Raw genomic sequence first — 15273 nt, forward strand, 5'->3', positions numbered from 1 at the left:
GAAACAAATAAAGTGACAGTACAAAGCAAAATCTAAACACAGAATTACAACTCAAAACGTGCATTTAGGATAAAAATAACTAACAATGTGATTTCACTGGCATGATTCAGAAATGAATCTGAATTCTGAATCTGATTCTGAATTCTGAATCTGAATTCTGAATCTGAATTCTGAATCTGAATTCTGAATCTGAATTCTGAATCTGAATTCTGAATCTGAATTCTGAATCTGAATTCTGAATCTGAATTCTGAATCTGAATTCTGAATCTGAATTCTGAATCTGAATTCTGAATCTGAATTCTGAATCTGAATTCTGAATCTGAATTCTGAATCTGAATTCTGAATCTGAATTCTGAATCTGAATTCTAAATCTGAATTCTGAATCTGAATTCTGAATCTGAATTCTGAATCTGAATTCTGAATCTGAATTCTGAATTCTGAATGTGAATTCGGCATTTTGAATTTTTATCCTATTCCAGTAAGTATTAGCAATAAAGGAAGGATTAGAAAAAATGGGATCAATTTTCGTCTAAATCACCTTTCAATTACCAACTTTAAGGAAAATTGGTCGGTTATATAAATGGTCAGTTTAACCGAGTTTAGCCAATTTCCGCCACAGGCTCACTTAGACCAATCGCTCGGAACACTCATCAGCGGCTTAATCCAATTGAAGTGGGACCAAATTTCGACACCCGGCCGGGTACTGGTTAATGATTCGAAATCAATGCACTGCAGCAGTATGGAGGAAGCAATTTTTCTTCTAATTGTACTCCATCATAAACACCTTACATATTTCACGACGACACTTCATTGTTTCCATAGCAACGGCTTCATTAAAACTCATTCGGACCAGAGAGGAAGTGTTCAGCCGTCCAATAATTGGTGTTGGGTTCCGAATTGTTTCACCGAAAATATCCGGGTAAATCAAATTGCAGTCAATCTTCACCATCAGCCAACCGTAGGTTTTTTTTCTAGTTTCATGTTCCTCGAAAAACAACACAATTTTAACGGAGAATTTTTTTCCAGTGTGTACAGATGCAAATGTATCCTTCGCAAAAGTTTGGCTCCTTTTTTTCGAGCAACTTCCATTCAATGCCAATCATGTCTCCGAAAAAAAAACCTTCACTAGTTGATTAATCGATCAGCAATCCAAGCAAGCGATTCCAGTTTTCGGTTTCTGAGGTGACTGCTCAACGTTTCCTCGTTTAAAAAAAAAGAGACGACAAAAAAAACCTCAACGCCTACTTTCATCTCTTCCGTTTTATTTTTTCGACGTTGGTTCAGATGATAAATTTTTCATAATCAAAGGGGGTATTACACAACACAATCACAACTATCTGTGTGAGGCGATCCCTCGATCGCGAGACACGGTTACGAAAAATCCACACCGTTTAGCATTGAATCGCATCAAGGCTCGTCTAATTTTTCTCATTACATTCGTTGGTGGTTTATTTCTGCACTTTTGATCACGCACATTTAAGAGTTGTGATGAGGGAGGAGGAAAATATTGCCTTGTACGCTTATTTCACTTTCATGAGACACATTTTTCCGCCTCCCTATGAGATGTTTGCCAATTTTTTCCACTGCTGCCGTAATCTTTCCATTATTTTTGCCACCCCTAAATTGCTCATTCGCATGCACTCAGCTGCAGTTTACCGGAGCTGTAGCGATACAATTTATTACGGTTCACTGTACCCTCTTTATTTGGTTTGCTTAAGTAGGTTTAACTTCATAATTTAAACTACTTATTAGCGCTTAGATCCAAACTGCAGATCAAACCGGCACCTCAACGCCCAACGCCTCAAGCACACTACATCATCATCTTCTGTCTAAAACTTCTTATCGCAGCCCCTCGAGCAAAAAAGGTTATTAACATATTTCAGAAACCATCAACTGCAACTCCGAAGCAATGTTTCACACAGCTTCTGCAGCTTCAGAGATTGCAGCAGATCGCATAACTTCACATGGCGACCGTGCCACTTTTTTCCTCTGTTGCTGTTCAAAAGCTTTTGGGCCCCTTCAAAGGTTCTCACGGACCCCGACGATCGCAGCACACTTACAGCACTTTCTACAGACTTCCACCTGCTGCAGACAGGATCGCGCGAAAAACCGCGAAAGACAACGACAAAACGCGTGCCACCTGGCGCAACTTCTGCCACTATACTGACGGGGCCGCACAGATCTCAAGTTCAGTGAAGCGCAGCCAGTCAGCTAGCCCAAAAGAGCCCCCATTCAGTCAGTCAGGTAGCCAGGTCGTCGATCGTGTCTTGTTCGGTTTCAGGAAACCCAACCTGCGGCTGTCTCCAAAAACGACCGCGCGGCTAGACGACCGGCGATCGGAGAGACCTCTTCAGCGACTCCAGCTTAAGAGACTCTTCAACCGAAGAGAGAACGAAAACTCCAAACCGGTTGAGCTTTGACCGATCGCAGAAGATCTCTCAACTGACTGAATCGGTTTTAAAGACCGAACCTTCTTCGCTTTCGGCCTAAGACCGATCAACCGGCCCACGTGTTTTTCGTGGAGCCTCGCTCCCTCTCTCTCGTTTTTCGGGAGAGAACAACAATCGAGCACTTTTCTTTTGTTTTGATGCGGGTTTTCGTCGTTCTACCCGACGAATCGTTTTTTCGAGCAGTTTACGAGGAAAATCACCACCCAACGAGCTAAGCCCTCAAGCTCAACGGTTAGACAATGGGAAACAAGCTTAGTAGGTTGGTTGATTCGGCTTTTTTCTTTTCCTTTTTGTTGAGCCTCTCGTTTCTAAGGGTAGTTGGTTTGTTTTTTTTTTGTTCAATAGCGGTGCGGTTTTGCTGACAAAAAACCAAACCGGAAAGGTTGCATTTTTCATACTTATGCTAGTGAGGTGTGAAATGTGCGCCCCTCAGACATGTGTGTTATTGCACCCTTTGCTTTGCGTGATTCTAGCCATGCGAGGGTGATTTGAGGCAATACATGGCTGAAATGGATCTTGGCGTGACGGATCTGCAGTAAGTACCTATGTGTACTGGCATTTTTTCTCTAGATCATAGACACTGCAATGGAATGCATAACAAGTGTCATGACAAAATAACTTAATTGTTATTTTTTTGTACAGTTAGACATTCGACACACCTAATTAATATGTTTACCCAGATTCGCTCAACTTTTAAATTTGCTTAGTCGTTTTGTCAATCGTTCTTTATTATTCAATACTAGCTCACCCGGTAGACTTCGTTCTACCAGAAATTTATTGATAAGTTTGAAATGTTGAGTCTTTCTTTTTGCTTTGCGCACTTGCAGATATTCTTTACATACAAGCCATGCTTGCCAAAGATGAGCTATTGAGTTGAGATAAGCTTGTTATGTCAATTATTTCCCTTATTCCGTAGGGCAGAGGCACCTAAGACAACGGCTTAAGGAAGCTGTTATCATTATTGCTGTAAATTACGGTTTTTGGTTTCGGATTTGGACGACATCCGTCTTCTCCGTCGACACAACCAACACACATTGTTTTGGTTCTCCGTTTGTTTTGGTCAATTCGTCTATTGTTGTTTTTGACATTTCTTTCGCACACTTGCTGAGCGTGTACAGATGAGTCGGGACAATTAACCTCAAAAACTCTTGGTACAAATTTCAGTGCAAAAACTGGGCAGCCAGCCGACGAACACGGTCGTTTTTTAGGTTAATGTTCCCAAAATTGAAAAGTATTAGTAACACTTCCTGAATTAAGACACAAATACTACTAGCGACAAATAGGACTATTTACACACATCAGTACACTGCAAAAAATCGACACTTCAGGCGTATGTTTCTCCACACATACGTTCCTGAAATTGTTCAACATATCTATTGATTTTACTGAAATTAAAGAAAATTTATCAATTTTACACATAATTTCGATGTGGAATGAATATATGATGTTGACTATTCTAAAATCAGCGTGTGAAACCATCAGAAATCATCGAATTCGTCTGTCGATGATTTTAAAAGTTTTCAAAATGGCACTAATCTAGTTGATTTTCCGCAGTCGTGCGCATGATGAAATCGAACAGGAAAGAAAATTCAGGAACGAAATGCCACCGGATAGCACCAAAAATCTAGTTAAACCCGCTGCGGGGAAGAACCCGAGCTCGATCGTCAGATTGAAAGGAAGTTGTGCGGGTTTAACCATTCTATGTTTTTTGCTATATGTGCGGCACATACTCTTTATATGGGGAATAAGTCGCGAATGCCAAAAAGATGGTAAAACGACTATAATCGAAACAAAAAAAAATTGATGGGGAACAAATTGCAAAAATCTATATGGGCTCACACATAGTCCCAATGTGTCAATTTCGTTGAGTGTAGCGATTGATCATCGATAATTGTGGATGACAGGTGCTGATGTAAACACGATACAAATGTTTGTATCATCACATTGTAAACTGAAACTACTCATACTGCGGCTAGCAGTTACACTGCAGTGTTGGCAGATTACTATAAGTAGTAATCGCATTTTACTCATTGAGAAATGAGTACTTCCCCGGTTAGGGAATATGATAAGTGGAATGTGACAAAAAAGCTACCGCTAATGTAATATGTAGTTATTTAGGGACTTGACGAACAAACTTGAATACATAATAACTCTATTCCAAACACTGACCCTGCGTTGTTAATTAGTTTTCAAAACAGTTCTTTTAACAAAAATCCCTTCCATGTGTTGTCATTTATTATTTCAACTATCTTTCTATTATTGTTTAATTAATAGGAAATAGATCAATCTATTACATACTTTTGAGCCTATTAATGGTTTCTTTTTTTTTTCACAATCAAGTTTCCTCATTGTCTTACCAGCTGGGTTGCCAGGTGCCCTGATTTGTTTGTAAATATAAACTTTTGACCCTCCGTCCAGATACTGCTTAGACACACAGATTTTGCCCTGATTCTTTTTCAATAGAGAGCACAAATTTTACAGACTTTTAAAATTGAATGTTGAACACAATATCCATGTTCAGTTTACGCTCGGACGTTGGTGCGATCACATGTTTTTAAATTGAACTCTTGGTCAGTGCAATCGTTTTTTTGTTTCGTTTAAGTGGAATAGATACCGGCCTACCGTTATAGAAAGGACGCGAAAGAACACTATTAAAATTGCGTTTGGAGCGTGTGCGAGGCCTCCGGTATATGTAACCGTTTTTAGTTTTGTTCAAAACACGTTGGAAATACAAACGTCTATTGTGCATTCTTTGTACAAAGACGAAAATGAACGATATTTTTACCTTAAGTTTATGGACGAAGTAGTGTTTAATCTATATATATAAAAAGCAATTATCTGTATGTTTGTTTGTTTGTTTGTTTGTTTGTTTGTCCTCTATAGACTCAGCCGTCTTAAGAGCTAGAGATCTGAAATTTGGCATGGATGCTCATTAGGACCAGGAATGATGAAAAATGTTTTTAGATTTTTGGACGACCCCTTCTGAAGGGGGTCGTCCATACAAGACAAATATTGTTTTCACGTTATTGACGTTATTTTCCGTCGGATTGTGATGAAAATTTGCACATGAGTGTTTTTAGAGACGAGAGATCGATTTCAGATGTCAAATTATGTGTAAGGGATCGTCCAAAGGGGTCGTCCATATTAACTGTTCGCTGTTTTTGCGATATTGACGTTATTATACATCGTATTCAGATGAAAATTGGTACACGATAGTTTTGAGTGACGTGCAATCGATTTGAGGTATCAAATTCAATGTAAGGGGCCGTCAAAAGGGGTCATCCATATCAACTTTTCAATATCTTAGTGATATTGACGTTTTTATACATCGGATTGGGATGAAAATTTGCACGTAGGAGTTATTAGGGACAAAAAACTGATTTCACTTATCCAAACTAAAATCAGGGGTCGGCCAAAGGGGTCGTCCATATTAACTATTCACTGTTGATGCGATATTGTCGTTATTATACATCGGATTCAGATGAAAATTGGTACACGAGAGTTTTGAGAGACGAGCAATGGATTTCAGGTATTAAATTCAGTGTACGGTGCCGGCAAAGGGGGTCGTCCATATTAACCTTTTAATATAATTGCTATATCGTTGATATTATACATCGGATTGGGATGAAAATTTGCACACGGTAGTTTTCAGGGACAGGCAATCGATATCAAATGTCAAATATTTTGCCAGGGGTCGACGAAAGGGGTCGTCCATATAGATTAATTGTTCACGGTTTTTTTTGCAATATTGACGTTATTATGCAACAGATTGCTTTGAAAATTGGCACACAGGAGTTTTGAGGGAAGGGCAATCGATTTCAGATATTGTATAAGAAGCCACCGAAAAGGGTTTAACTTTTTGGCAATAATTGCGTTGCTATGCAACTATCGAGTCGACATTTATACACGGGTTTTTTTTTGGCACGGTCAATTGATTCCTGATTTCAAATTTAGTAGCAGACGACAGACAAAATGAACGTCCAATATTTTTGCAATTATTACTTAACAGTGAATTCAAAAGTGCATCTGGAAAATGCTTGGCAATTGACTTTCATGCAAACTGTTCATGACATATTCCAAGTTGAAAGCGAAACGGAGTTCGTATGGGATCAGCTAGTAGCTTTATAAATAAAATGGACGCCGAGTACCCCTTTTATATGAAGATGGAACCAGGATTATAGTAAAATTGGACGTTGCGAGTAGTGTTTATCGTTATGTGCGAGTTTTCAATTTGCCTCCCGAGGTCGATGACGAGGAAATTGCACTAGTTTTGGGACAGTATGGGACAATAAAGCAGCACGTTAGAGAGAAATTTGCGACAAATTCGGGTTTCCCTGTGTTTGGAAATCGCCAAGGAACTTCCAGCGAATATTCTCATCTCAAATTTCAAGGTTAGAATATTTTATGAAGGTGTTAAAAGTCGATGCTTCCTCTCCAAAATTGAAGGTCATCTTAAAGTTAATTGTCCCAAGCTGGCAAGCATCGGCGTGGTAAGTTTGAATAACGTGCATCAAAAGTCATCGGAACCAAGTACATCGTTCAGCCAAATACTTAAGAAAGCATTGGTCGAGGCCACGCCGGAGATTGAAAAAATTGCAAACACCTCGACAACGTTGCCGAACAAGCTTAAAACCCGATCAACACGAGAATTGCTACCAAGCCTCAACGAAGCCGTGCACACAACGGCTGCCACAAAACCGACAACGTCGGCAGAAAAAACGAGCAGCGGAGAAGAGATCGACGACGATGACGATGACGATGACGACAGCGATGAGAACGAAGAAGATGAAGATGAGGATGATGAGGAAGACAATGATGACGACGCGAAAATGGAAGTGGATAATGTGAATCTTAAACGAACTATTTCCAGCCCTAGTTCGACTTCGGAAAAGGAATCCAGGAAAAAAATAAAGCCAAAAAGTAAAGTTGCATCTGTCGAGTCGATTCCGGAATTAAGCCAGACCGAGATCATAGAACACGGGACCCGAGGAAGACAAGTGACCGTGACGACGAAAAAAAGCAAATGAAATGTGCGAATATTGAAACTGTTTGAATTTTAGAATTTCAAGAAATTTTGTAATAACTGATTCAAGTAACGTAAAAAGCAATTCATTTTAATGTACATTTCTGTCTTATAAAACGTGAAAATGTATTAGTTGTAAGTTTTTAGTTTTAAGTTTTTTGAGACTCGAATGAACACTAAGTGTTTAAAAAGTCAGAAATAAAATTAATAATAATATCCATGTTATTCATAAGTGTCTGATTCTACTAGAAACACAAACACAAACAGACTTTTATTTCAAAATCGCCCGGATTTTAAAACCTCAACACCTGGCATCCCTGCTTACGAAGTCCCTACTTTCTTCGTACAAGGACACCGAAATTGTCTCAATTATTTCACCCTCTGTAGTGAATATAAGTATTATAATGTAAAGAAATAAAAAAAAAGTTGGAAATACCAAGTAAAAGGAAAAAAAGAAATATAATATTTCAATAGATAAATAAATAAAAAGTATCTGATGATTTCAGTCAGTAAAGGTAGAGATTTCCACAGTCTAAAAATGAGAGAGGATTTATGATAGAAGAGTTAGAGTTCATATTTGAATGTGACAACGCTGAGTGAGAATTTCACATGCTTTGAAAAGAGATAATGAAAATCAGTATAAACAAGAATGAAATGGAGGAAAGATGTCTTCCGGTAGTGAGCCAAGGAATATTTAAAGGAGGTAGTGTCGAGGCAGCCCTGCTTTAGTATTAGTACATACTGCGACGTCACAAACACGGAAAATCTGTTAATTTACTAGGAAGTTTGCCTTTTTCGTTGATAATTTGAAGAATTTGCTGGAGATGTTCCACTTTTTATACCTGTTATTCCAAAAGGATTCTTGCTCTTCAAGATCGGTATGAAAAAAGTTGGATTTTCGAGTAATTTTTGTATGAAATAGACCATCGAAGTTAGAAAAAATGATGGATTTTCCCTACTCCAATTTGCAAAACTCTAAAATTAGTTTAAAGTCTTCCATGAAAATGATCATGTCAGTGCAGTTTAAGATCCTCATTACAAAAAAGTTATCAAAAAACAAGCTTTTATACAAAACCACAATTATTTATTGGTACTTTAGTAAATCGAGTTAACAATCATCAATTGATGTTAATTGTTCTACATAAGAATTGAATATGGCAAACCGATTAGATAAAAATCATGACAATCACTTAAACACTCAATAACTACCAGCTAGATTTTTAAAGTAGATTTTTGCTTCGTTTTTTAACGTTTTAGCTTCAAGATGACATTGCGTGCATTATTAAAATGAGAAAAAAACATAATACAATCTTCAAAGGACCAGACAATTTCATAACATAGTGAAATAGAGGTCTTACAACACAATCATAATGAAATTGGAATTCATTTTCGTTCTAAAACATGTTTTTCCTCGAAATTTCTGCCATTCGCATATAAATTCTCGATACATTCGTTTTTATGACGTCACAAAAAAAACAAATATGGCTCTCGACACTACCTTATTTAAATATTCCTTGGTAGTGAGCTGAAAAATTGATGTAATCCGGTTACATTAAATCAACCGGTTACGACAATTGGCGCTGTCGAAGCTCCATAGCATTGAAATTTCTTCTGAATTTGTTAAGGCCAAAAGGAAAAAAATATGCGTATTATCTAGTTGAAGGAAATTTTGTTGGAAAATTGATGCTTAAAAAGAGGTGAGGAGAGCAGCAGGTGCAGGTGAGTAGCAGGTGAGTATGCAAAAAAAGAGATCGAATCATAATTGGTTGACATGACACGAAATTTTTTTCTGAACATACGTTCAAACCTTTGTGAGAACGTTTTCTAAATTGTCTCCTTGTGAGGACTTCACTCGAAATTATCCCTGTGAGGAACCGCTAGTGACATTCCCTGAAAGGAACTCCCTACGAAAGACATCCTGATGAAGAATTCTGATGTTCCCTGAGAGGAACTCCACTGGAAGAACTTTCCTTACGAGGAACGCCTCTGTGAAGAATCCCCCCGTGACATTCCCTTACAGGATCTTTCGTTAACGAACAATCCCTGTAAATCCCTGTGGAAACTCCCTGTGACATTTCCTGAGAGGACAATGCCCTTAAAGGACAATGCCGCGAGGAGTCCCCCCTCCCGTGACATTCAGTGATAGGAACTCGCCTGGAAGGACATTCCCTGAGAGGAACTCCCAAGAAGTACAATCTCTGTGAGGATTCCCTCGGGACATTCCTTGAAAGGAACAACCCTGGAAGGACATTCCCGTGATATTCCCTGAGAGAAACTTCCCTGAGAGGAGCTCCCAAGAAGTACAATCCAGTGAGGAGTCCCCCCGTGCCATTCCCTGAGAGGAACTCTCCTGTAAGGACATTCTCCCCTGAATCATTTCCTTATAGGACTCCTCTTGATGGTCAATCCCCGTGAGGAATTAGCCTCCCGCCCCCTCCCGTGACATTCCCTGAGAGGAAATTCATAAGAAGAAAAATCTATGTTGGTAATCGTCCCGTAACATTCCTTGAGAGGAACTACCATAGAAGGACTTTCCCTGAAAGAAACTCTGCTGAAAAGACATCCCTGTGAGAAACCCTGATATTCCCTGAGAGGAACTCCACTGGAAGGACGTTTTCTGCTAGAAAACCCTCTGTGACATTCCCTGGGAGGAACTCCCCTGAGACATTCCTTTAGATGACTCTTCTTTAAGATCAACCCCTGTGAGGAATTCCCCCCGTAATATTTCTGAGAGGAACTTCCCTGAAAAGACATTCCCTGAGAGGAAATCCAAAGAAGTACGCTCTTTGTGAGGTTTCCCCCCGTGACATAACTTGAGAGGTACTCACCTGGAAGAACATTCCCAGAAAGGAACTCTACTGTGAGGACACCTCCGTTATATTCCCTGCGAGGAACTTCCCTGTAGACACAATCCCTATGAGGAATCCGCCTGTGGCATTCCTTGTGAGAAATTCTTACGTGACTGACATTCTCAGAGAATAAGTCACCTGGGAGGTCAATTCCTGTAAAAACCCTTCTACGCACCGTGAGGACATTCGCTAATGGCAAGTTTTTGAAAGGACATTTCCATTTTCTAAGGTGAAAAACTTTCTTGATGAGGCGTTCCTTGTGAGGAAATACCACCTGATAATATTCCCTGTGAGGGAACTTTTATGGAAGAACATTTCCAGTGAATAGCTACCATGGTAGGAATGAGGAACTTTTGGGAGAGAAAATTTCCTGAGAGGAATTCCTCTAAACCGACACTTCATGTCATCCACTTGATGAGGAACCTTCATAAGAGAACCCGCCGATTGAAGAACTTACCTACTTGATAGGACTTTCCCTGTTAGGGGCTTCCATGATATGACGGTTCATGCAGTTGGTGTTAACTCATTTCGCACGGATCAATCGTGCAGGATAACCGCAAACGTTCTTCTAAGCTGGGATGGCAGGTGCCCTGATTTGTCTGTAAAACAAAGACTTTTGACCGTTCGTCCAGACATTACTCAGACACAGTTTTTGCACTGATTTTTGTTCAGAGAAAAAATCAATTTCAATGTGTCGAATGTGATGCAGAAGCGCCAGATTATTCCAAAAATCTCACTTACATTCATTAGAATTCCACTGATCTTTCATAAAAACTATTTTTTTTAGTAAGGTCGTTGAGGTACGTGAAGAAAAGTGTGTTTGTTTTTTATTTCTTGGCTCGAAAACAAACTTTCACCCATTTTTTACCAATACACTCTTCGAAGGACTGGGGTGGCATGAGCCAGGATTTGTCTGTAAAATAAGATTTCAGAACATTCGTCCAGGCATTTTTCAGGCAATTTTAGCACAAATTTACACAAAACACCACACATATTCAAAGAACATCAACATTGTAATTTGCACTATAAGTTTTTCTTCATAATGAGACTAAATAGTAAGATATTTAAGAAAAGGCAGAGTCACTCGAATAGATTAGCTGAACCAGCCTAATGCGCATTTCGCGCATCAACGTGGCGTTGCTTTGTTTTGATATTCTTTACCAAAAGTGCCACAGGATTTAAAATACAAATGGTGGCAAAACACATGTTATGGAGATGAGATGATGAATGTACAGAAGAAAAATTTATGTTTTAATAATAAAAAAAACAAATATATATGTGGCAACACTGAAATAGAAGCTTAAAGGCAGGGATGACAGGTAATTTTGTCAAAAACCAGCACACTTTGAACAAAAAAATCAGGATTTTTCAGGACACCATTAATTTAGCTGAGATTGCATAAATGAAGGCGAAATAAGGGTATGCAACTGAGGCGAGTAGAATCTTGGCTGACCTGCATTTCATATGGAAAAACACCATGTAAATATTGTCCAAACCGAAGATTATCACCGGTTAAACTATTTTAATACAGATTTGTTAGATATCTTGATAATGTATATATAAACTTAATTTTTTTTTAAATCAGTACTAAGTACATTTTAATGCCCATTTTTTTTTTAAATCAGGACTATTTTCGGCAATTTAAAAAAAATCAGGACGGTCTCACGAAAATCAGGACAAATCCTGAAAAATCAGGACACCTGGCACCTCTGCTTCGAAGTGTAAACAAAAACACAAATCAGTTATTGATCAAATCTTGAGAGAGACGGAAGTTTCAAAGCGAAGATCCTGAATTATGATTCAAATTAATAGTCAGTTCACGACAATGGCGTAGTTGGTACGATAAGCGCATATTAGAAACCCAGCACACATGAAACCGTATCAGAAATGGTAACTTGACTCGTTTACAATGGTATTGCGAATCGCTATTCCTATCCGCATAGTGAAAAGATGGTATAAAATGGCATCTGAAGTTAGTTTAAATCGGATATGGTATAGCGTCCGCCATGTTTGTAAATTTTGAAAATTATCGTCATGTTCTCTCTGCAACCAGCACTGCATCCAGATGGCTAAAAGATTTGAAGGCTGTGAGAGCAAAATCTTGCGCACTCTGGCATTCTTCCGATAGGTACGAATAAGGTGTCGGGTAACGCCCCATTGGTGTAGCTCCGGTAAACCAAACGGACTAAAGAAGCGCAGATTAGAAAGGCTGCTGCTTTATTTGTTTTGAAATGATACCAGCTCCGGTAAAAAAGACGGATTGAAGAAGCACAGATTGTTTGATTGCAAATAATGGCAGTTGTAGTAAATAAGACGGACTGAAGAAGCGTCTAGTAACTTCACGTAAAACATTGGCAAGGCTACTGCTTTGTTTGTTTTTCAATGATCCCAGTTCCGGTAAATAAGACGGACTGAGGAAGCGCAGGCTTCTGCTTTGTTTGTTTTGAAATGATGCCAGTTGTAGTAAATAAGACGGACTAAAGAAGTGCAGATTGGAAAGGCTACTGCTTTGTTTGTTTTAAAATGATCCCAGTTCTGGTAAATAAGACGGACTAAGGAAGGAAGGCTTCTTCTTTGTTTGTTTTGAAATAATACCAGCTCCGATAAATAAGACGGAATAAAGAGGCACAGATTGGAAAGGTTGCTGCTTTTTTGTTTTGATACAGTTCTGGAAAATAAGACGGACTGAAGAAGCGCAGATAAGAAAGGCTGCTGCTTTGAATGTTTTGAAATGATGCTAGTTGCGGTGAATAAGACGCACTGAAGAAGCGCAGATTGGAAGGCTGCGGTTTTGTTTGTTTTGAAATGAGGCCAGCGCTGGTAAATAGGACGGATTGAAAAATCGCAGATCGAAAAGTCTGCTGCTTTGTTTGTTCTGAAATTGTTTGTTTTAAAATGAAGACGGGTCCGGTAAATAAGACGGACGGAAGAAGCGCAGATTAGAAAGGCTGCTGCTTTGTTTGTTTTGAAATGATGCCAGCTTCGGTAAACAAGTTGGACTGAAGAAGCGAAGATTGAAAAGCGATCCTTTGTTTGTTTTCTAATTTGAATCGTGGTCCTTTTTTAAATAACTGCAAACCTTTTTTACAAAAAGGTTGAGAACATTTTCGCTTTGACGATCTTGAAATCTTATGACTTTTATACATTAGCAAAACGAAATTCTTAAAATATTTTAAATTAAATTTATTTTATTTCTATTATAAAATAGAATTTTAAATTTTATTATCCTTATGATTGGAATATTTTTTTTAAATATAAAGAGTTGATTTTCATATGTGGGATGTTTCAAATTAGAATGAAATTTATATATATTTCTCTCCGTGTCATGAGAACACTAGGAGTAATTTTTGAATGCTAGCGCCATAACTTGCAACGTATTATCAACTATCGCGAACTAGGAAGTGGACTTTGTCGACCTGAATCTTAACTAAGTAATTTTTCCATCTTTTATACACATTGAACTTTGAAAAAAGATACTTTGTTTTTTTTTTTCAATAAACAAATAATCAATTTACATGCAATTTAGTTTGGCCACTTTTTGATCCAAACACCCTTTACTTATTGGCAATATGACAGTTGAGGAATAGATAAATTATTGTTCGAACAAACTGTGTAATTATGGTATATTTTAACAAATTGCACAATTAAGCTTTTTAAAATTGTTTTGACGGTTCTAGAAAATTTTAAAAATGTGATAAAAGTTTGGAAAATATAGAAATTGTTGTTAAATTCGTTTGAAAAACAAAACGTCAAATTGTAATCATAAAGGGGTACGACCCCGACCCCAAATTGTAATCTAAATGGTATATTTTTGGCACTGATGCGAACTCGTTCCGCAAATCCGTGCAAATTTCACTTTCCAACCACAAAAAGTCACGCTCGGTTATTCGAATTGACCATCATCGTGGTTTCAACTTAAGTATCTTTTTTTACTCGTGTTTAGTTCACTTTTTGGCTCTGAATCTACCCTTGAGTGCTACCGTATCGAGCTTTGAATAAAAGTTAGTTCCACGTACAGACCGCACACGGTTTGTCACAATCGGTTGCATCTTCTTTTGATTTCGCGAAACTTGCTGGATAAAAACAGGTAAGCAATAACGATCCCCCGCTAGCTTGAGTACAAATTTGCATAAGCGCCATATCGTGCTCCGGAGAAACAATTTCACTTCGGGCGGTTATTCGGTTCATATCCGGCCTCCTGAAACGATTCGATTCGGTCGGAAGTCGTTTGCAATGGAACATAAATTTTCATCACTCACGAATGCGCGCGCGATGACAGGAGTAGCAGCAGCAGCGCATCTTCAGACTCACTAAAACGTGATGGATTATCTTGGGTGAGCTGCAACAAAAAAGGAAACAAACGAAGAGGGATGTTCGATTGTCGAGACGCGCGCAAGCCATAACTATTTTGGCAACGACCGGCTTGGTCGCCATTTGTGAAGTTCGGTTGGACTAACTACTTATTGGGTCATCAACACCTCCATTACCGCAATGGAAGCGATTAATCAAAGTGGACTCTCGGGTTCGTTCGGTTTTTCTTCTCTATTTTTGAACAACCTGTTTCACCCAGCAGCAGACTTAACCCCGAACATAATTAACCCCCATCGGCGCCATACTAAGTACGTTAAGTCATTGTTGCCATGGTAATCACAAACAACAACTGGAGTCCCTCCCAGTCTGATGAGACAATACCAGTGGAGTAAAACAGCAAGCCATGATCTCCCCTTTTTCCTCTTTGTTCTCTCTTTTGTTGATTGATTGGTTTTTGAATACTTTCCTAAAAAAAAAACTTACTCGAAGCTACTAGTTGTTGATTAAAACTTGAGCGTAAGATAACCTGTCATGTGACGACGACGACGACGACGACGACGAAGACGACGAAGGATGTTGACACCCCTACACCCGGTGAGCTTGAGCAATTAGGCATGGTTACGTGACAGCTGGTACAACA

The 15273-nt window shown here is 38.7% G+C and overlaps 1 protein-coding gene across 5 annotated transcripts in view; it reads right to left on the bottom strand.

Moving 5' to 3' along the window:
- LOC129751686 (guanine nucleotide exchange factor DBS) overlaps positions 1 to 15273 on the bottom strand; it is a 361927-nt gene that overhangs the window by 152017 nt on the left and 194637 nt on the right. The window contains exon 1 of one of the 5 annotated variants that reach the window (XM_055747342.1): positions 2061 to 2182. The exons of the other annotated variants lie outside the window; for them this stretch is intronic. The gene's annotated coding sequence lies outside the window, so the exon portion shown is untranslated. Of the gene's footprint in view, positions 1 to 2060; positions 2183 to 15273 lie in introns of those variants that run through there. 5 annotated transcript variants of the gene reach the window in all.

The sequence above is a fragment of the Uranotaenia lowii genome, chromosome 3 (genome assembly GCF_029784155.1).
Source record: "Uranotaenia lowii strain MFRU-FL chromosome 3, ASM2978415v1, whole genome shotgun sequence".
Taxonomy (NCBI): domain Eukaryota; kingdom Metazoa; phylum Arthropoda; class Insecta; order Diptera; family Culicidae; genus Uranotaenia; species Uranotaenia lowii.